A 23,481-nucleotide genomic window follows, 5' to 3' on the forward strand; every position below is an offset into this window, starting at 1 on the left:
CTGAGTTCGAATCTCGGTGGAGCCTGTGTGCTTTCTTGCCGCAGGAAAAGCTAAAACAGCACTAGTTTGGCGATGGTGCCAGTGTTTGTGGCCCTGTGAGCAACAGCTGCACCAGTTAAGGTTCCATGGTGTAATGGTTAGCACTCTGGACTCTAAATCCAGTCATCCGAGTTCAAATCTCGGTGGGACCTATTTTGCCACCAGTTTGCGCAAGACAATGTCTGAAATACTTTTCGGTAAGGATGGCTGAAGCGAAACAGTCGTTCCGAAGCTTTGCGAGATCCCGAAGCGCAGATGTGTCGAAACACTGATCCGAAGCGTGATTCGAAACACCCATGTCACGTGACTATGACCAAACGAAGCCTCGAAGTGTTTCACTAATTGTTTCATCAGGTGTGGTCCGCTGAATCAGCGTTTGATTGGAACGGTCGGGAACAGACCACACAATAGCACATCTGTATAAAAGTGAAATAAACGCATTTTGACCTCGTGGGTTTTTGTGAGAGGAGTTTGACTTTGAGATAGCGGATTTTTGGTGATATAGTGACATAGTGCGATTTGATTAGTTATAGGCAATTTAGACTTACATTTAAATTTACACAACACATTGACTGAGAGGCTAGAGACAGACAGAGTATACATATAGTGACACATTAATAGATACATAGATATAAATATATATAGACAGCTAGATTAATAGATAGATACATATATAGATAGATTACAGATACATATATAAATACATATATTATAGATAGATACATATATAGATAGATTATAGATACATATATAAATACATATATTATAGATAGATACATATATAGATACATAGATTATAGATACATATCTAGATACATAGATCGATTCATATATAGATAGATAGATTTGGATAGATAGATAAAATGGAAGCTCCCCAGAAGAGATGCCGTACATCTGTGGTGTGGGAGCATTTCCATTTAGAAACCCCAAATAAAGTGAGATGTGTGTATTGTGATCGGCAGCTAGCCTACTGCAACAATACATCATCCATGATGTGCCATTTGAGGAGCACTCATCCTGCCATTTTGCAGGGTGCAGAGGATGGCATTCCCCCTGTACCTAGGCCTGCTACTGACACTGCTGGGCCATCTAAGCAAGGTATGCATTGTTTGGGATATAATTATAATTGAAATATAATTACAACCTTTTGGGACACTGTTTATAAAGTTTATAAGTTATATAAAGCACTGATTATAAATACTGGAAGGTTTCCAAATAATGAACCAGTAGGCTATACTTTTAATAGATGTGCACTAATTGAAGCTGTATTTTTCCAATGTATTTGTCTGAAAGTATGTTTTGTCTTCTCTTTTAAAAGTCAGACAGAGGGAATTGGATGAGGCTCTTATAAACATGGTGGTGAAGGATCTGCAGCCCTTCACCATCGTGGACGATGAGGGATTCAGGGCATTTGTGAACAAGCTTGATCCAAGCTATGTCCTCCCATCCCGGAAGGTGCTTAAAATAATGGTCAGCGAAAAGTACAACAAAGCCAAGGAGAAGACAATGGAGGACCTACAAAAGGCCGAATTTGTTAGCCTTACAGCTGACATGTGGTCCTCCATTAATATGGATGGATATCTTGGTGTGACTTGCCATTACATAACACCAGAGGCAAAAATGGCAACTGTTGTACTGGGTGTAAGGAGGTTTTACCAAACCCACACAGCCCAGCATCTCATGGAGGCTAAAGCCTTGCTAATGGCTGAGTTGGGAATAACCTCCAAAGTTCAGTGCATGGTGACTGACAATGCATCTAACATGATCCTAAGTGCCCAGCTACTCCACCTTCGCCATGTCCCATGTTTTGCTCATACTTTAAATTTGATTGTGAAAAAGGCACTAGATCAAACCCCAGTCATCAATGAAATACGCCAGAAGGCCAGAAAGATAGTGGGGTTGTTCAGATCCAGCTGCAAAGCAAAGGACAAGCTTGTGGAGATGCAGAGCTTGATGGGAAGACCAACTCTGAAACTGATACAGGAGGTTGACACGAGATGGAACAGCACATTTGACATGCTACAGCGCTTGTATGACCAACGTGAACCAGTGGCTGCTGCACTTTCCAACTTAAACAATGATACTGCTCCCCTGACAAGTATTGATTATGACATTATTGAACAATCATTGTCAATACTGCAACCATTCAAACTCGCAACAACAGAGATGTCAGAGGAAAAGAGAGTGTCTGCTTCAAAGCTTATACCACTGTACAGGATGTTGCAGCACAAGCTTGCACAGAAAAAAGGAAATGCAACGCAGGAATCAACTGTTCAATTAGGTAGGCCACAATGAGCATACTACCCATGTGATTGGCCATAACTGTCATATTATTGTCATTATTATAAATATGTGTTTCTCCTGTTTTGGCTCATAGGCTCACATCTGCAAGAAGGTCTGCACTCCAGATGTGGAGGTTATGAGAGTTTTAGAGCCTTGGCACTGGCTACACTGCTGGACCCAAGGTTCAAAAATGTGGCATTTGGAAATGCTGCCAAAGCCCAGGAAGCTGAAAAGCATATCACACTGGAGTGTGCTTCACTGATGCGTTCAAACACAAATCCTGGTGAGCAGTTTCAGTCTGTGTTATGTTATGTAATCTGAATCATGTAATATAATATATCCTTCATATATGCCGTCAGTTTAGGATTTGTTACTAATTGCTGTTTTCATTTTTATTCAGACCCAGAAATGTCAACATCACACCCATCATCATCATCATCATCATCATCATCATCATCATCATCATCACCATCACCATCACCATCAACATCAACACCAGTAGAAACACAGGACAGTTTATGGGAACTTTTTGATACTCGCATCCATCAAACCAAGATGATACTCAATGCTACAGCTGATGCCACAGTGGAAGTGAAAAAATACATCAACGATGCGTATTTGCCCAGAACTCATGATCCACTAACTTACTGGAAAGAGAGAGCAGTAATCTTTCCTCATTTGTATGTCCTTGCAAAAAAATATCTTTGTATGCCAGCAACAAGTGTCCCTTGTGAGAGAATTTTTTCAAAGGCTGGAGAAATTATCTGTAAAAAAAGAAGTAGGCTAAGTCCTTCCACAGCAGATAAATTAATATTTTTGAATAAAAATCTCTAAAAAAGTGAGACATTGTGGCTTGATTTCTTTTATTAATATTCATTTTTCATGACCAAAATAACATTATGCACAGTGAGGAGCCTATAGGTTACAAGCTTCACATATTAGAACATTATAATAATAAAAAAACAACACATTTTTTTAATGGCTCGTCAAGGTTGTTTCAGATCAACACCTGCAAGTGACCACTAGGTGTCACCGTTGAGACGGGTGTCGGATTGATTCGAAGCCTCGAAACAATATGGCACATTTGGTCCAACTGTTTCATTGGTTCACGAGGCCTCGATTTTGCCATCACTACTTTTCGGCACCTTTTAGTCCAAAAAAATTAAACTAACGTAGAGAGTGTGGCCGCATTGCATCGATGCTCAGTCTGTCTCTTTAGGGCAGTGGTTCTCAAACCTGTCCTGGAGGCACCCCTGCCCTGCACATTTTTATTGTCTCCCTCATTAGACACACCCAAATAAGGTCTCGCGGTCTCTACTAATGAGCTGATGATTTGAAACAGGTGTGTTAGATGAGGGAAACATTCAAAATGTGAAGGGCAGGGGTGCCTCCAGGACAGGTTTGAAAACCACTGCTTTAGGGAACTGTGCGTAAAATGGCACTGTTTTACAACCAATTTGCACAGGACCATGTCTAAAATACTTTTTGGCAGCTGTGAGCCCAAAAAAAGCTAACGTGGGAGTGTGGCAGCATTGCGTCAACGCTCAGTCGGTCTCTTTAGGGCAATGGTTTTCAAACCTTACCTGGAGGCACCCCTGCCCTGAACATTTTGTATGTCTCCCTTATTAGACACACCCAAATCAGGTCTTGCAGTCTCTACTAATGAGCTGATGATTTGAATCAGATGTGTTAGATGAGGGGAAATGCGAAATGTGCAGGGCAGGGATGCCTCCAGGACAGGATTGAAAACCACTGATTTAGGGATGTGTGAGTAAAAGGGCAGGAGCCAACTTGGATAATGCGGGCATCGATCCCGCTACCTCTCGCATGCTAAGCGAGCGCTCTACCATTTGAGCTAATTCCCCTAGCCTTTCAAGAATGACGAGCATAGCTGGGAATGATGGGTTTGATGCAAAGAGGCTGTCCCTCCTCTGGGCTTGCTCCTTTGCACTGGCCGAGATTATGTTGTCGAATTAACAAAGAGATTAAGCTTTTGTGTTTAAGGACCTACTCGGTCTTGTTACGCCAGTATGCATGTGTATGGATTCTTGTATTATGTAGGCTACCTTGGAACACTCGGATCATGCAGACAACTTCTCACCTCTTTTGCTCACACTGACTTAAAGTCTAAGGAAGCGGTTCTCAATTCTAGTCCTCGCTCCCCCCAGGTCTGCATGTTTTGCATGTCTCTCTTTGTTAGCACACCTGATTCGGATAATCAGCTCATTAGAAGTGAGCTCCTAGTGATTGACATGGTCCCTACACACTGTTCATTGCTCCCCACTCCCTGAGCAGGGGAAATCCGTCAAAGTATACTTCACTTTGGAACATTGGTTCACGGATTTGTGCTGCGCAACTTCTTCACACATGGAGAAGTGTGACATCATTTACCTCGATACACCACTGTATTACTCACTATGAATTGAACGTATACATACGCTTTGAACTTGAATCACGGAGGGATGTCATGTGATTTCCAGTTCTCAGGACACTTACGTTCGAATGGAACAAATGTCTGAAGCTATACGAGAAACTTACAAAATGTGAAGAGCAGGGGGCGTGAGGACTGGAATTGAGGCCCGCTGGTCTAAGTGACATCTGACCATTTCAGCTGTCCTCCCTAACATCCCTCTACATGTTAGATACAGCCCCATTTTTAGGTCAATTAAGAGGCCAACTTGCATTCGTTAGCCTTTCACACTGTCTCGAGGACTTTGATTGCTTCCACGTTAGTTCATGTTCCTTCTTTTGTTGTTGCTGAAATAGCTATTTTTTCTTGTCTTTGGGCAAGAAGGCTCGTTGGTCTAGGGGTATGATTCTCGATTTGGGAGCGAGAGGTCCTGGGTTCAAATCCCGGATTAGACCTTGTTCAGGTTAAAACGTTAAGCTATATTGTCTCATTGCTTTCACAAACATTATGGCAGGTTTTTTCCAATCAGGCAGACACTAATGGCTAAGCCAGGCCGGTTAGCTCAGCTGATTAGTGCGTGGTGCTAATAACGCCAAGGTCGCGGGTTCGATCCCCGTACTGGCCAGCTTTTTTTATTGTCTGGGGGCTCATCTCTGCTCTGCTCTTCAGCTCCGACAAAGAGTAGGGTGATCTCACAGAAATCCCTGCTTGCTAAGCAGAGGTTTGTTGTAGCCGAAATAGCTCAGTTGGGAGAGTGTTAGACTGAAGATCTAAAGGTCCCTGGCTCAATCCCGGGTTTTGGCAACATCTCCCACACTTTTCCCTGTTTTGAGGCGGGCCATTGACCAAAAATCACTGGGTTCCAACCTCTCTGTATAACTGCTTCCCCACAGCCAGAGAGCTATCTGTTTCCAAGTTGGCCTCCAACCAAGCAGTTTCGGTTCCATGGTGTAATTGTCAGCACTCTGGGCTTTGAATCCAGTGATCTGAGATCGAATCTCGGTGGAGCCTGTGTGCTTTCTTGCAGCAGGAAAAGATAAAACAGCACTGGTTTGGCGATGGTGTCAGTGTTTGTGGCCCTGTGAGCAACAGCTGCTCCAGTTAAGGTTCCATGGTGTAATGGTTAGCACTCTGAACTCTGAATCCAGTGATCTGAGTTCAAATCTCGGTGGGACCTAGTTTGCGCAGGACAATGTCTGAAATACTTTTCGGCACCTTTTAGTCCAAAAAAATTAACTAACGTAGAGAGTGTGGCCGCATTGCATCGATGCTCAGTCTGTTTCTTTAGGGCAGTGGTTCTCAAACCTGTCCTGGAGGCACCCCTGCCCTGCACATTTTTATTGTCTCCCTTATTAGACACACCCAAATAAGGTCTCGCGGTCTCTACTAATGAGCTGATGATTTGAAACAGGTGTGTTAGATGAGGGGAAATGCGAAATGTGCAGGGCAGGGATGCCTCCAGGACAGGATTGAAAACCACTGATCTAGGGATGTGTGAGTAAAAGGGCAGGAGCCAACTTGGAGAATGCGGGCATCGATCCCGCTACCTCTCGCTTGCGCCTACTGCTTCCCACCGACTGAGCCAAAGTAAGCACAAAGTAAGCCCACATGAGCCAATCGCGTTTCGCCTGTGGCTTACTTTTGACCAATCGCGTTTCGCCTGTGGCTTACTTTTGACCAATCGCGTTTCGCCTGTGGCTTACTTTTTACCAATTGCGTTTCGCCTGTGGCTTACTTTTGAACAATCGCATTTCTCTTCCGTGGCTTACTTTTGATCAATCGCGTTTCTCTCCTGTGGCCTCCTTTTGACCAATCGCCGTTGTTGTCATCTTTGTTAAAGGTAAGGCTATTACTTCATTCATTGAAAACTGGTCATTATTTGTTCATATACAGTGTGTATTTTTGGAAAATGAATCGTGTCAGTATAGCTAGCTAGCATGTACAGTTCATGCTTTCTTCAGTACCTGTGAACCTGTAACTTTTCACATGATAAATGATCAGATAAGTTAAATTTATCGACCGTCAGCTAATTAAGCTATGCTACTGTCAACAATGATGTGTTTATTGCCTAAGAAATCATGGTTTCTGGGCCCTATGAATGAAAATAATGATTAAACTATTTACATTTATATTTGGTATTAACACATAATAACACACACACATTTTAATTGTAAAAATCGTTACCAAATTGTTGTGGAGATATGGAAAACTGCATTTACCAAGAAATAATTTATATTTTCTAAAATAATGTAATAATAATGACTTTTTTTATAAAAAAACATTGAGAGTCTTAACTAAAAACAAACAAAAAAAGGCCAAATGTATCCATATGGGCCAAAGTATGCGGGAATAGTGCTCATTTTAATTTAGGTAGACCAGAAAGTTAAAAACACAGAAAAATGGCTGAGATTTTAAGAGGTAAAAGCACCTGGTGTAACCCTGGGGTAAGATGACAACATTTGAAGTATGATATATTTAATGTAATATTTTGTAGCCTGGTGTGTGTGTAATCATGGTTTAAGATGACAGCATTGAAAATAAAAGGAAATTTCAGACTTCATATTGACGTTACATATTTTATATGTCAGGGATTCCTGTCCTTTGTAGAAAACTCATCTTCAGGACAGTTTATGTCATGGCCATGTTTATTACCACAGTAATATAGTTTATGCGTAGCTTGTTAAATTATTGTTACACACTTAACATACAGGTGTCTTTTAGATTGCAAAAGGTAGTAGTCTTTTTCTGATTTTCATTTCAGAAAATGTATGCATATCCTTTTTTTCAACGGCAATCGGCAACATCAAGCCGACTCCTCATGGCACCTTCGGCGGAGGCGAGGCGCCTTGAAAATGTGGAGTCTGGAAGGGCCAAACCTAAGGAGGAGGTGCTGTCAGAGACCAGTACTTTTGTCAGCACAAACGGTGGAGACCCCAGTGACCAGTTTTTAGTACTGGCTCACTGCAAACTTCAGTTTGGGAACTACCAGGGCCAGAGATTTAGATGGCTCCTGGAAAACTCTCTGGGGTATGCCGTGTATTTGGTGCTCAGCATTTCCAATGAGACGGCGCAGACAACACCCCTGTCAGAAAATAAACAACTGTTCCTACAGTACTCTTCTCAAATTAGAGAGATGGCAGAAGAAGTGGAGAAGTATCAGAGGAAGCAGGAAATGCAGGGAGAAGCCCGGGCAACTGGAGACCAGGGCTGCTTGATGGTGGAGTTTGGTGACTTCCAGGGCCGGTCCATGAAAAATGTTTATGAGGACCAGAGCAAGGAGGCTCAAGCCCTCATCAGGTACCTCGTTAAGGCAGATGCCAGGCCCAAAACCAACATGGCCATTTTCAAGACATATGTCCTGAAAAGACGGGCTTCTGCTGTGGGCACCAGCGTACGTCAGCCTGCACCTCACGCTGCAACCTCCAGTGCTTCTGCAACCACTGCACCTCCACCTGCAGCTATCCAAACTGGTGTACAGAAGACTGCAACTGTGAAAGCGCTGTTGGCACGTGGCAAAAATTTGTCGCCTTCACAGCTGGCGAAAAAACTCACGTCACCAGTTAAACCCTGTGAGTAGGAGTGTGAATATAGAATTTTACCTACAGCATTTCTACATATATTAATTTATCATTATGGCAAACTTGTCAACTTGCCGTTTCCAGATCCATTATTGCAGTCCACTTACCTCCTCCAGCAGCAGAACCCCCAGCCAAACATTTGCCCCCCATGCAGCTTTTCGCTACTGGTAAGTAAGCACCATCTTACATATGTTTGTCTCTGTGTATTGTTCACAATGATAGTTTTAACATTTGTGCTCCAGGCAAGTCCGTTCCCACTGCTGAAGATGACGATGAGGAGCTGGTATTTGCTGCATCACAATGTGAAGCACAGCTAAATACAGGTGTGGCATATTACACAAATGCACATATTACAAGAATGTTTTGTGAAAACACACTGAGAAGCGTTATTTCTTGGGGGAAAATAATCAACATTTTAAAATATGTTTTGTTTACAATACAGAATTATATCATATCATGCCTCAAGCGGGATGCTTTCTTTGAGTGCACTTCTTCAAAACCGTAAGGATGTTCCAAGGTGTCAGTGTATTTATTTGCATTTCCGAACTTACCCGTTGTTAGATAATCACCAGATAACTTTTTCACACCGCTTGCTCTTCTCACACACTCTTCAGCTCTCCCTGAGCAGACAGGATGGTGGAGATTCATTTTTCTAATGATTAGAGGAACAGTTTTTCCTTACTCTATCTGTGTGTATGCTTCATGTCCGTGGGCTTCGTTGCTTTACACTTAATTCATCACACCACATTTTCCTTCCTCCATTCCATCTGATCCTCATTCTCCTTAAATTAATATAGTGTATGCTGTGTTCTTTGCTTCCTTAACACTAGTACCACTTTCTTCACTCTCGTTCCTAAATATAACATAATAATTATGAATACTTGTCCAAAAATTGTGCTTTGCAGGCTGTTTGTGCGCTGCATTTATGGCATATTACTATCAAATGCAACAGTCATCCTTATTGATTTTTTTTTTACTATTCACTCAGAGGACTGTGCTGGTCCATCTCCATCAGTGGAAACTGCCAAGGCACCAGCTCCTTCACATCACCAGCCACCAGCTGAGCTTCCAAGTCACTGGAAAGATCAACTTCCACCTTTCCAGCATGAGTGGATCCGGAACACACTATTTAAGGCCAACCCACGAACCGGCAAGTCAGAACTAGTGTCCCAGCTGAAACTTTGGTGGTATCCTCCTCAGCCCCCTTTAATAAACACTCAGCCCCCTGCCTCACCTGACCTCTTCTTCTGTCGGCCCCTTTTCTTATGGATGCCGCTGAAGATGTGGTTATTTCCTCTTGTCTGTGTTCGCCCAGACTGTGGTAAGCACAGACTAACAGCGGCAGGAATTTACCGTACCGTGTGTAAGGTCTTGGACATCGACGGGTGGTATGACCTTGCCACTGAGTATCTGGAGTGCAAACGCTGCAAAAAGAAATATCCTGCCTGGTCTGAGGACATCCTAGGACAGCTGGATATGGGCCACCGCAGTCAGTTTCCAGCTTTGCTGACATACAGGTAATTCATAATGACAATCATTCATTATTAGGTGCTTTTATATGGGTTATTTTTTACCAACTAAAGCATTTGCATGATTATACTGTTGTTTCCTTAGATACTCATGTGACAACCGGGTGCTGAGGATGATGAGGGAGAGGACACTGGGCAACAGTGTGACTCAGCTTTACAGGAAGCTGATGGAACAGCACAGTGAGGCATGGACACAGCGTGTCTTGCAGTACCTGACTGCCTGCGAACCATTCACAAGGTCCTCCCTTGTGCAGCCTCCTGTGTTTGCTGATCCTCCACTTTTACCTGCCCTGCCTTAACCTAAGTGGCTGTTAGCCGTGTATGCCAGGGATGTTCTGGGGCGACTGCACGAGGTCAAGGCCAAATTAACATCTGTCTTTGGCTGTGTTCTCAAGATGGATTCGACAAAAAAGGTATCAAAGCCCTGTTTATATCCAGAAATTTGCCAGATATGGATATGTGTGTGATGTGCGTACATAAAGAGCACATCTTTTATTTTTCCCAATAGGTCACAAAGAAACTTGCCGGTGCTGCTTCAGGAACAGCTGCCTGGTGCACAAATGTCGGAAATGAACACGGCCAGGTCCTTGTCTCTGTGCTGACAGCTGCCGAGGGACATGGACTGGACTCCATGGCAGCTGGTCTGATGAAACGCTACCGAGAGGCAGGAGAGGCAGCCCCAAAAGTGATGTACGTGGACAGGGACTGCTGCAGTCAGTATGGCCAATCGCGGGTGAAGATCATGTTTTCGGAGTGGGATGAGCTTGTAGTGCGCCTCGACATCTGGCACTTCATGCGGCGATTTGCTGCAGGTGTCACGACAGAGGCTCATCCACTCTACGGGATCTTCATGGCACGTCTGTCCACGTGCATCTTTCAGTGGGATCCAGAGGATGTGGCTGCTCTTCGCTCTGCAAAAGAGAGTGACCTGGTGGCAAAGAAGACTGGCCACATCTCAGAAAAGGCGGTCAGTGCTCGCATTACCCGGAGGGAGTTGGCACTGCACTGCCGGAGGAGGACCAGGGGGGTGGAGGAGACCGCCAGATTGATTGGGTCACTGATTGATCAGTTTGACAGTGCGGATGGGAAGGACACCCTGGGAGTTCCTCTGCTGGACCACGAACGGATCCAGCAGATATGGAAGGAACAGCGCAAGCACGTCCAGTGTATACAAGACCCAGAGGACTTTCCGCTGTACATGAAGACAGGGACACTGAAGAAAGGCAGCGTGGAGCTGTGCTGCTACAGGTGTGCTCGTGGCTCTACCTCCTTGGAGTCGTTCCACCTCCACCTGAACCGTTTTATTCCAGGTATTACATGCATATGGATTATTATTTTTCTGTAGAAAATATAAGCACTGTAACTGCTTCCATCACTTTAAAGTAATGCCGCATTAATAAATGTCACACTCTACATTACAATTACTTTTTAATGTCATTAGCATTGACAAAGCTGTCTTGACTAACAAGTCACTAGTAATACAGGAATAAGTGACAATCATTTTTAATTTAGTTACTCAACTCTATTAAATGTAGTATACAAGTTACTTCAGAGCACCTTATGTGTAGTACATATATTGTACATATGTGACATATAAAACCCTTTTTTATATATTTTTTAATATTATTTAACTTTTAGGAGCCAGTGCCAGCGATGCGCATTTTCAGGCCTATCTCCTTGAGGGCTTGATGCGTTGGAATGATGACCGAATGGAAGATGCCATAAAACGGGCGTCCTCCATTCGGACATATGGCAGTGCCATGAGAGAGGCTGTGGACCGGCTTAGCCGAACAGTCTTTGGGAAGCCCTGGGATGAGCGCTATCGCCCTCCTGGAGCATATACAGGTAAGAAATTTAATTTGTTCTTTTGCAATATTCTATTAAGTTATCTATTTAGCCTCCAATGTACTTGATAAATTATTAAGAGCACTTTTTTTTTCTTTTTTTATTATTTTATTATTGTAGGTGAATTGCTGGGAATCGAGTACCTTTACAGCCAGACTGGCAAAACACTGACTCCAGTGCTCCAGAACCCAGAGGAGGAAGACCGGCTGGTGGAGGAGGTTGATGATCAGGACCTGCTAGATGAGGGGTTTGAGGAAGAGAGCATGGAGGACATCACAGATCCAGTGCTGTATGAGGATGACCCCTGCCGTGATCTCAGAAACAACCCCTCATCTTTGCCTCTGCCTCAGTCCCCAGCATCACTGGCTGAGCCGTCCACATCATCTGGAGGAGAGGGACAGCATCTCGCCCCTGCCTCTTCTGTGCTGTCACAGCCATCTGACACTGGAAGCAGTGTCTCCGGCGAGGCTCAGGTAAGACACTCTAAGGGCTTTATTTTGTTTCAGTCTCGTTTTATTCCAAATACACTACAAGCAAGGTGTTTTTTTTAAGCCTGCATTTATTTGATTCAAAATACAACAAAAGCAGTAATATTTTGAAATACTTTTACTATTTAAAATAACTGCTATCCATTTGAATATATTTAAAAAAGTAATTCAGTCTTGTGATTTCAATGCTGAATTTTAGCATCATTACTCAGGGCACACGATTCTTCAGAAATCATTCCAATTTGCTGCTAAAAAAAACGGGTGCCGGGTGCTATATTATTATTATTAGGTTAAAAATAGCTCCTAGAGATTTTTTATTTAGGTTTCTTTGATGAATAGAAAGTTCAGTATATATTGTAACATTATAAATGTCTTTATCATCTATTTAATGCGTCCTTGCTAAATAAAAGTATTAATTTCTATAATTTAATACTAAATATATAATGATTTAAATGTTCTGACTCCACACTTTTGGATGGTATAGTGTATAATGTTAAAAAAGCTTTTTATTACAGATAAACTCTTATCTTGGATCCTTCTATTCATCAAAGAATCTTGAACAAAATGTACACAACTGTTCTAAATATTGATAATAATATCAATAAAAAAAGGTTTCTAGAACAACAAATCAGGATATCTGAATGATTTCTGAAGATCATGTGACAATGAAGACTGGAGGAATGATGCTGAAAATACAGCTGTGCATCACAGAAATTTCACTTTAAACTATATTCAAATAGAAAGCATTTTTATTTTAAATAGTAAAATTATTTCACAATATAATGGCTTTTGTTGTATTTGAATAAAATAAATGCAGGCTTGTTGAGCAGAATTCTTTAAAAAATTTAAAAAAATATTTCTGTTCAAAGGCTTTTAACTGAAAGTGTATATTAACACTAATCTGCATTTACTAGGGAGCAGTCATTGGACCTGATGGCATCGCTGGGTGGGACAAGGTCCAGGATCTGGCTGGTTTCCTGGTGGGTCTTCGTGAGGCTCCTTACCTCACCGACCTGCAGGTGACAGAGGCCATCCAGCTGTGGACAGCTCTCCCTGACGTTGATAAACAGCGGGTCAACTATCAGCCTCGACATCAGCCTCAGCTGACACATGGGCGCTTTAAGGCACCGAAGCGGTCCGGAGTCACACCGGGTGTGGAGAGTGTGAAACGGTGTCTGATTGGACATCCTGGGGGTCCAGCACAGTGGCCCAGCACCAGCCGCTTGGTTGAGGCCATTTGTATGAAGCTGTGTGCTTTACACAAGTCACCGACCAAGAAGGCTGAAGTTTGCACCCCCAGGTGGTCTAAAATCCTTTCAGATTACCACCACATCCGAGACCTGGTGCTTAACAGTCGAAGGCTGATGGATGAAACAATGATCCAGCTGTTTGAGCTGAACCAGAGGACACTCATTCAGCGGTAAGCAAGGCACATTATTTGGTTCCAGGGAACTGAATACTTCTGTACACACACACACACACACACACACACATATATATATATATATATATATATATATATACTTTACAAGTAATTTACTTTCAGGTTTCAACGGCAGCAGAAGAATCAGGAAATGAGTGTCCTCGCCCAGGGACTGACTCCATCTGACCCAATTGATGTGGCTGATACGCAGCTTCCTCTGCCGAGGGAAAAATTGGATGACGTGCCATCAACATCAGGCCCAAAACATCAATTTATCCTTCCGCCAAATCGAGAAGGACAGGCTCCAATTCTGCGACCGGGTCGCCGGCCCACTGCTGCCAAAAGGGAGTGCCCTATCGCACCCATCCCCACAGCAGCAGGAGTTGTGCAGCCCATTTCAGCACCTGGGTCACTGTTAGGCACACTAGTCCTTAACCCAGACATGACTGTGTCGATGGTGATTTCATCTTCTGGTGCTTTGACATCCGGTCCAGGCCCAGCTCCGCCTGCTCCAGCGCCTGCTCCAGCGCCTGCTCCAGCGCCTGCTCCAGCGCCTGCTCCAGCGCCTGCTGCTTCTGTGTCCCGTTACACCCAGAGGAACAGGCGCCGGCGGGCCCTGGAGACGGAAAGCGGAGTCCATAAGAGGAAGTATGTGCGAGGGGTAACTTTTAACAAGTGCAGCGATTGTGGGCAGCCCAAAACTAAAGAGTTTGGTCATAGCCGATATGGGAATGCCACATTTTGCTCAAGCTCCTCTAATGGAAAAACTTTAGATGATTGGTTGGCAGAACAGCGGCAGGCAAAATAAATGACAAACTCCGCCTCCATAGTAAATAATTTATTTCCTGTGTATATTTTGTATATATTATGTGGGCCCACTCTTTTCATATATTTTTTTTTTTATAAAAGTAGTACATAATATCTTTCCTGTGTATATATATATATATATATATTGTTTATATTATATGGGCCCACTCTTTTCATATTTTTTTATATAAGTAGTACATAATATCTTTCGTGTGTATATATATATATTGTTTATATTATATGGGCCCACTCTTTTCATATTTTTTTTATACAAGTACATTATATCTATCCTGTATATATTTTGTTTATATTATATGGGCCCACTCTTATCATATTTAAACACAAACCTGAAAAAAGTTTTTTTTTTAATAATACACACACAAATCTATGTAGTATAAAAGCAATCAATGGTATGTCATAGATAACAAAATAAAAGTCTCGGTTTATTGCACGCTTAACAATACACGTCGTGGACATATGACGTCACGGCTCATCTGAGAGAGCACGGGTTCGAATCCAGGCCACGGAGGGTAGAATTGTTTCACATGTAATAACAACTCTTCAAAACGCAGAAACATATACCCCGAGTATTGCCACAGGGGAAATCCTTCGGCGTTTTCACGTGTTCTGCGTCTTTTTCGCTAGCGTGCGGGGCTCAAAGATTGGACCCCTTCCTCATGCTAAGCGAGCGCTCTACCATTTGAGCTAATTCCCCTGGCCTTTCAAGAATGACGAGCATAGCTGGGAATGACGGGTTTGATGCAAAGAGGCTGTCCCTCCTCTGGGCTTGCTCCTTTGCACTGGCCGAGATTATGTTGTCGAATTTACAAAGAGATTAAGCTTTTGTGTTTAAGGACCTTCTCGGTCTTGTTACGCCAGTATGCATGTGTATGGATTCTTTTATTATGTAGGCTACCTTGGAACACTCGGATCATGCAGACAACTTCTCACCTCTTTTGCTCACACTGACTTAAAGTCTAAGGAAGCGGTCCTCAATTCTAGTCCTCGCTCCCCCCAGGTCTGCATGTTTTGCATGTCTCTCTTTGTTAGCACACCTGATTCGGGTTGAAACGTGAAGCTTTATTGTCTCATTGCATTCACAAACATTATAGCTGGTTTTTTTTCAATCAGGCAGACACTAATGGCTAAGCCAGGCCGGTTAGCTCAGCTGATTAGTGCGTGGTGCTAATAACGCCGAGGTCGCGGGTTCGATCCCCGTACTGGCCAGCTGTTTTTATTGTCTGGGGGCTCATCTCTGCTCTGCTCTTCAGCTCCGACAAAGAGTAGGGTGATCTCACTGAAATCCCTGCTTGCTAAGCAGAGGTTTGTTGTAGTCGAAATAGCGCAGTTGGGAGAGTGTTAGTCTGAAGGTCCCTGGCTCGATCCCGGGTTTTGGCATCATCTCCCACACTTTTCCCTTTTTTGAGGCGGGCCATTGACCAAAGATCACTGGGTTCCAACCTCTCTGTATAACTGCTTCCCCACAGCCAGAGAGCTATCTGTTTCCAAGTTGGCCTCCAACCAAGCAGTTTTGGTTCCATGGTGTAATGGTCAGCACTCTGGGCTTTGAATCCAGCGATCTGAGTTTGAATCTCGGTGGAGCCTGTGTGCTTTATTGCCGCAGGAAAAGATAAAACAGCACTAGTTTGGCGATGGTGCCAGTGTTTGTGGACCTGTGAGCAACAGCTGCACCAGTTAAGGTTCCATGGTGTAATGGTTAGCACTCTGGACTCTGAATCCAGTGATCTGAGTTCAAATCTCGGTGGGACCTTTTTTGCCACCAGTTTGCGCAGGACCTTCTCGGTCTTGTTACGCCAGTATGCATGTGTATGGATTCTTGTATTATGTAGGCTACCTTGGAACACTCGGGTCATGCAGATAACTTCTCACCTCTTTTGCTCACACTGACTTAAATCTAAGGAAGCGGTTCTCAATTCTAGTCCTCGCTCCCCCAGGTCTGCATGTTTTGCATGTCTCTCTTTGTTAGCACACCTGATTCGGATAATCAGCTCATTAGAAGTGAGCTCCTAGTGATTGACATGGTCCCTACACAGTGTTCATTGCTCCCCACTCCCTGAGCAGGGGAAATCCGTCAAAGTATACTTCACTTTGGAACATTGGTTCACGGATTTGTGCTGCGCAACTTCTTCACACATGGAGAAGTGTGACATCCTTTACCTCTGTATACCTCGATACACCACTGTATTACTCACTATGATATGAACATATACATATGCTTTGAACTTGAATCACGGAGGGCTGTCATGTGATGTCCAGTTCTCAGGGCACTTACGTTCGAATGGAACAAATGTCTGAAGCTATACAAGAAACTTACAAAATGTGAAGAGCAGGGGGTGCGAGGACTGGAATTGAGACCCGCTGGTCTAAGTGACATCTGACCGTTTCAGCTGTCCTCCCTAACATCCCTCTACATGTTAGATACCGCCCCATTTTTAGGTCAATTAAGAGGCCAACTTGAATTCGTTAGCCTTTCACACTGTCTCGAGGACTTTGATTGCTTCCACGTTAGTTCATGTTCCTTCTTTTAATGATGCTGGAATAGCTCTTTTTTCTTGGCTTAGAGAAAGAAGGCTTGTTGGTCTAGGGGTATGATTCTCGCTTTGGGTGCGAGAGGTCCCGGGTTCAAATCCCGGACAAGCCCTTGTTCAGGTTAAAACGTGAAGCTTTATTGTCTCATTGCATTCACAAACATTATCGCAGGTTTTTGCTAATCAGGCAGACACGGATGGCTAAGCCAGGCCGGTTAGCTCAGCTGGTTAGAGTGTGGTGATAATAACGCCAAGGTCGCGGGTTCGATCCCTGTACTGGCCAGCTGTTTTTTATTGTCTGGGGGCTCATCACTGCTGTGCTCTTCAGCTCCGACAAAGAGTAGGGTGATCTCACTGAAATCCCTGCTTGCTAAGCAGAGCTTTGTTGTAGCCGAAATAGCTCAGTTGGGAGAGCGTTAGACTGAAGATCTAAAGGTCCCTGGTTTGATCCTGGGATTTGGCAACATCTCCCACACTTTTCCCTTTTTTGAGGCGGGCCATTGACCAAAAATCACTGGCTTCCAACCTCTCTGTATAACTGCTTCCCCACAGCCAGAGAGCTATCTGTTTCCAAGTTGGCCTCCAACCAAGCAGTGTCGGTTCCATGGTGTAATGGTCAGCACTCTGGGCTTTGAATCCAGCGATCTGAGTTCAAATCTCGGTGGAGCCTGTGTGCTTTCTTGCCGCAGGAAAAGATAAAACAGCACTAGTTTGGCGATGGTGCCAGTGTTTGTGTTCCTGTGAGCAACAGCTGCACCAGTTAAGGTTCCATGGTGTAATGGTTAGTACTCTGGACTCTGAATCCAGTGATCTGAGTTTAAATCTCGGTGGGACCTATTTTGCCACCAGTTTGCACAGGACAATGTCTGAAATACTTTTCGGCACCTTTTAGTTCAAAAAAATTAACTAACGTAGAGAGTGTGGCCGCATTGCATCGATGCTCAGTCTGTCTCTTTAGGGCAGTGGTTCTCAAACCTGTCCTGGAGGCACCCCTGCCCTGCACATTTTTATTGTCTCCCTTATTAGACACACCCAAATCAGGTCTTGCAGTCTCTACTAATGAGCTGATGATTTGAAACAGGTGTGTTAGATGAGGGGAAATGCGAAATGTGCAGGGCAGGGATGCCTCCAGGACAGGATTGAAAACCACTGATCTAGGGATGTGTGAGTAAAAGGGCAGGAGCCAACTTGGAGAATGCAGGCATCGATCCCGCTACCTGTCGCTTGCGCCCACTGCTTCCCACCGACTGAGCCAAAGTAAGCCCAAAGTGAGCCAATCGCGTTTCGCCTGTGGCTTACTTTTGACCAATCGCGTTCCGCCTGTGGCTTACTTTTGACCAATCGCGTTTCGCCTGTGGCTTACTTTTGAACAATCGCGTTTCTCTTCCGTGGCTTACTTTTGATCAATCGCGTTTCTCTCCTGTGGCCTCCTTTTGACCAATCGCCGTTGTTGTCATCTTTGTTAAAGGTAAGGCTATTACTTTATTCATTGAAAACTGGTCATTATTTGTTCATATACAGTGTGTATTTTTGGAAAATGAATCGTGTCAGTATAGCTAGCTAGCGTGTACAGTTCATGCTTTCTTCAGTACCTGTGAACCTGTAACTTTTCACATGATAAATGATCAGATAAGTTAAATTTATCGACCGTCAGCTAATTAAGCTATGCTACTGTCAACAATGATGTGTTTATTGTCTAAGAAATCATGGTTTCTGGGCCCTATGAATGAAAATAATGATTAAACTATTTACATTTATATTTGGTATTAACACATATTAACACACACACATTTTAATTGTAAAAATCGTTACCAAATTGTTGTGGAGATATGGAAAACTGCATTTACCAAGAAATAATTGATATTTTCTAAAATAATGTAATAATAATGACTTTTTTTTATAAAAAAAAACATTGAGAGTCTTAACTAAAAACAAACAAAAAAAGGCCAAATGTATCCATATGGGCCAAAGTATGTGGGAATAGTGCTCATTTTAATTTAGGTAGACCAGAAAGTTAAAAACACAGAAAAATGGCTGAGATTTTAAGAGGTAAAAGCACCTGGTGTAACCCTGGGGTAAGATGACAACATTTGAAGTATGATATATTTAATGTAATATTTTGTAGCCTGGTGTGTGTGTAATCATGGTTTAAGATGACAGCATTGAAAATAAAAGGAAATTTCAGACTTTATATTGACGTTACATATTTTATATGTCAGGGATTCCTGTCCTTTGTAGAAAACTCATCTTCAGGACAGTTTATGTCATGGCCATGTTTATTACCACAGTAATATAGTTTATGCGTAGCTTGTTAAATTATTGTTACACACTTAACATACAGGTGTCTTTTAGATTGCAAAAGGTAGTAGTCTTTTTCTGATTTTCATTTCAGAAAATGTATGCATATCCCTCTTTTCAACGGCAATCGGCAACATCAAGCCGACTCCTCATGGCACCTTCGGCGGAGGCGAGGCGCCTTGAAAATGTGGAGTCTGGAAGGGCCAAACCTAAGGAGGAGGTGCTGTCAGAGGCCAGTACTTTTGTCAGCACAAACGGTGGAGACCCCAGTGACCAGTTTTTAGTACTGGCTCACTGCAAACTTCATTTTGGGAAGTACCAGGGCCAGAGATTTAGATGGCTCCTGGAAAACTCTCTGGGGTATGCTGTGTATTTGGTGCTCAGCATTTCCAATGAGACGGCGCAGACAACACCCCTGTCAGAAAATAAACAACTGTTCCTACAGTACTCTTCTCAAATTAGAGAGATGGCAGAAGAAGTGGAGAAGTATCAGAGGAAGCAGGAAATGCAGGCAGAAGCCCGGGCAACTGGAGACCAGGGCTGCTTGATGGTGGAGTTTTCATGGACCGACTTCCAGGGCCGGTCCATGAAAGATGTTTATGAGGACCAGAGCAAGGAGGCTCAAGCACTCATCAGGTACCTCGTTAAGGCAGATGCCAGGCCCAAAACCAACATGGCCATTTTCAAGACATATGTCCTGAAAAGACGGGCTTCTGCTGTGGGCACCAGCGTACGTCAGCCTGCACCTCACGCTGCAACCTCCAGTGCTTCTGCAACCACTGCACCTCCACCTGCAGCTATCCAAACTGGTGTACAGAAGACCGCAACTGTGAAAGCGCTGTTGGCACGTGGCAAAAATTTGTCGCCTTCACAGCTGGCGAAAAAACTCACATCACCAGTTAAACCCTGTGAGTAGGAGTGTGAATATAGAATTTTACCTACAGCATTTCTACATATATTAATTTATCATTATGGCAAACTTGTCAACTTGTCAACTTGATCCATTATTGCAGTCCACTTTACCTCCTCCAGCAGCAGAACCCCCAGCCAAACATTTGCCCCCCATGCAGCTTTTCGCTACTGGTAAGTAAGCACCATCTTACATATGTTTGTCTCTGTGTATTGTTCACAATGATAGTTTTAACATTTGTGCTCCAGGCAAGTCCGTTCCCACTGCTGAAGATGACGATGAGGAGCTGGTATTTGCTGCATCACAATGTGAAGCACAGCTAAATACAGGTGTGGCATATGACACAAATGCACATATTACAAGAATGTTTTGTGAAAACACACTGAGAAGAGTTATTTCTTCGGGGAAAATAATCAACATTTTAAAATATGTTTTGTTTACAATACAGAATTATATCATATCATGCCTCAAGCGGGATGCTTTCTTTGAGTGCACTTCAAAACCGTAAGGATTTTTCAAGGTGTCAGTGTATTTATTTGCGTTTCCGAACTTACCCGTTGTTAGATAATCACCAGATAACTTTTTCACACCGCTTGCTCTTCTCACACACTCTTCAGCTCTCCCTGAGCAGACAGGATGGTGGAGATTCATTGTTCTAATGATTAGAGGAACAGTTTTTTCCCTACTCTATCTGTGTGTATGCTTCATGTCCGTGGGCTTCGTTGCTTTACACTTAATTCATCACACCACATTTTCCTTCCTCCATTCCATCTGATCCTCATTCTCAGAGAGCTGCACTGATTCCATTCTCCTTAAATTAATATAGTGTATGCTGTGTTCTTTGCTTCCTTAACACTAGTACCACTTTCTTCACTCTCGTTCCTAAATATAACATAATAATTATGAATACTTGTCCAAAAATTGTGCTTTGCAGGCTGTTTGTGCGCTGCATTTATGGCATATTACTATCAAATGCAACAGTCATCCTTATTGTTTTTTTTTTTTACTATTCACTCAGAGGACTGTGCTGGTCCATCTCCATCAGTGGAAACTGCCAAGGCACCAGCTCCTTCACATCACCAGCCACCAGCTGAGCTTCCAAGTCACTGGAAAGATCAACTTCCACCTTTCCAGCATGAGTGGATCCGGAACACACTATTTAAGGCCAACCCACGAACCGGCAAGTCAGAACTAGTGTCCCAGCTGAAACTTTGGTGGTATCCTCCTCAGCCCCCTTTAATAAACACTCAGCCCCCTGCCTCACCTGACCTCTTCTTCTGTCGGCCCCTTTTCTTATGGATGCCGCTGAAGATGTGGTTATTTCCTCTTGTCTGTGTTCGCCCAGACTGTGGTAAGCACAGACTAACAGCGGCAGGAATTTACCGTACCGTGCGTAAGGTCTTTGACATCGACGGGTGGTATGACCTTGCCACTGAGAATCTGGAGTGCAAACGCTGCAAAAAGAAATACCCTGCCTGGTCTGAGGACATCCTAGGTGGCTGGATATGGGCCACCGCAGTCAGTTTCCAGCTTTGCTGACATACAGGTAATTCATAATGACAATCATTCATTATTAGGTGCTTTTATATGGGTTATTTTTTACCAAATAAAGCATTTGCATGATTATACTGTTGTTTCCTTAGATACTCATGTGACAACCGGGTGCTGAGGATGATGAGGGAGAGGACACTGGGCAACAGTGTGACTCAGCTTTACAGGAAGCTGATGGAACAGCACAGTGAGGCATGGACACAGCGTGTCTTGCAGTACCTGACTGCCTGCGAACCATTCACAAGGTCCTCCCTTGTGCAGCCTCCTGTGTTTGCTGATCCTCCACTTTTACCTGCCCTGCCTAAACCTAAGTGGCTGTTATCCGTGTATGCCAGGGATGTTCTGGGGCGACTGCACGAGGTCAAGGCCAAATTAACATCTGTCTTTGGCTGTGTTCTCAAGATGGATTCGACAAAAAAGGTATCAAAGCCCTGTTTATATCCAGAAATTTGCCAGATATGGATATGTGTGTGATGTGCGTACATAAAGAGCACATCTTTTATTTTTCCCAATAGGTCACAAAGAAACTTGCCGGTGCTGCTTCAGGAACAGCTGCCTGGTGCACAAATGTCGGAAATGAACACGGCCAGGTCCTTGTCTCTGTGCTGACAGCTGCCGAGGGACATGGACTGGACTCCATGGCAGCTGGTCTGATGAAACGCTACCGAGAGGCAGGAGAGGCAGCCCCAAAAGTGATGTACGTGGACAGGGACTGCTGCAGTCAGTATGGCCAATCGCGGGTGAAGATCATGTTTTCGGAGTGGGATGAGCTTGTAGTGCGCCTCGACATCTGGCACTTCATGCGGCGATTTGCTGCAGGTGTCACGACAGAGGCTCATCCACTCTACGGGATCTTCATGGCACGTCTGTCCACGTGCATCTTTCAGTGGGATCCAGAGGATGTGGCTGCTCTTCGCTCTGCAAAAGAGAGTGACCTGGCAGCAAGACTGGCCACATCTCAGAAAAGACGGTCAGTGCTTGCATTACCCGGAGGGAGTTGGCACTGCACTGCCGGAGGAGGACCAGGGGGGTGGAGGAGACCGCCAGATTGATTGGGTCACTAATTGATCAGTTTGACAGTGCGGATGGGAAGGACACCCTGGGAGTTCCTCTGCTGGACCACGAACGGATCCAGCAGATATGGAATGAACAGCGCAAGCACGTCCAGTGTATACAAGACCCAGAGGACTTTCCGCTGTACTTGAAGACAGGGACATTGAAGAAAGGCAGCGTGGAGCTGTGCTGCTACAGGTGTGCTCGTGGCTCCACCTCCACCTGAACCGTTTTATTCCAGGTATTACATGCATATGGATTATTATTTTTCTGTAGAAAATATAAGCACTGTAACTGCTTCCATCACTTTAATGTAATGCCGCATTAATAAATGTCACACTCTACATTACAATTACTTTTTAATGTCATTAGCATTGACAAAGCTGTCTTGACTAACAAGTCACTAGTAATACAGGAATAAGTGACAATCATTTTTTATTTAGTTACACAACTCTATTAAATGTAGTATACAAGTTACTTCAGAGCACCTCATGTGTAGTACATATATTGTACATATGTGACATATAAAACCCTTTTTTATATATTTTTTTATATTATTTAACTTTTAGGAACCAGTGCCAGCGATGCGCATTTTCAGGCCTATCTCCTTGAGGGCTTGATGCGTTGGAATGATGACCGAATGGAAGATGCCATAAAACGGGCGCCCTCCATTCGGACATATGGCAGTGCCATGAGAGAGGCTGTGGACCGGCTTAGC

The 23,481-nt window shown here is 43.7% G+C and overlaps 8 non-coding genes across 8 annotated transcripts; all 8 read left to right on the plus strand.

Moving 5' to 3' along the window:
* Nucleotides 1-5,283: 5,283 nt before the first annotated feature.
* On the plus strand, nucleotides 5,284-5,357 carry trnai-aau (transfer RNA isoleucine (anticodon AAU)). Its single transcript has one exon. It is a non-coding gene; the product is annotated as a tRNA-Ile (tRNA).
* Nucleotides 5,358-5,463: 106 nt separating this feature from the next.
* trnaf-gaa (transfer RNA phenylalanine (anticodon GAA)) lies at nucleotides 5,464-5,536 on the plus strand. The gene has a single exon. It is a non-coding gene; the product is annotated as a tRNA-Phe (tRNA).
* A 10,019-nt stretch (nucleotides 5,537-15,555) lies between these two features.
* Nucleotides 15,556-15,629, plus strand: trnai-aau (transfer RNA isoleucine (anticodon AAU)). The gene has a single exon. It is a non-coding gene; the product is annotated as a tRNA-Ile (tRNA).
* A 306-nt stretch (nucleotides 15,630-15,935) lies between these two features.
* trnaq-uug (transfer RNA glutamine (anticodon UUG)) lies at nucleotides 15,936-16,007 on the plus strand. Its single transcript has one exon. It is a non-coding gene; the product is annotated as a tRNA-Gln (tRNA).
* Nucleotides 16,008-16,101: 94 nt separating this feature from the next.
* trnaq-cug (transfer RNA glutamine (anticodon CUG)) lies at nucleotides 16,102-16,173 on the plus strand. The gene has a single exon. It is a non-coding gene; the product is annotated as a tRNA-Gln (tRNA).
* Nucleotides 16,174-16,992: 819 nt separating this feature from the next.
* On the plus strand, nucleotides 16,993-17,064 carry trnap-ugg (transfer RNA proline (anticodon UGG)). The gene has a single exon. It is a non-coding gene; the product is annotated as a tRNA-Pro (tRNA).
* A 96-nt stretch (nucleotides 17,065-17,160) lies between these two features.
* Nucleotides 17,161-17,234, plus strand: trnai-aau (transfer RNA isoleucine (anticodon AAU)). The gene has a single exon. It is a non-coding gene; the product is annotated as a tRNA-Ile (tRNA).
* A 315-nt stretch (nucleotides 17,235-17,549) lies between these two features.
* Nucleotides 17,550-17,621, plus strand: trnaq-uug (transfer RNA glutamine (anticodon UUG)). The gene has a single exon. It is a non-coding gene; the product is annotated as a tRNA-Gln (tRNA).
* The last annotated feature ends 5,860 nt before the right edge of the window (nucleotides 17,622-23,481 follow it).

The sequence above is a fragment of the Carassius carassius genome, chromosome 8 (assembly GCF_963082965.1).
Source record: "Carassius carassius chromosome 8, fCarCar2.1, whole genome shotgun sequence".
NCBI lineage: Eukaryota > Metazoa > Chordata > Actinopteri > Cypriniformes > Cyprinidae > Carassius > Carassius carassius.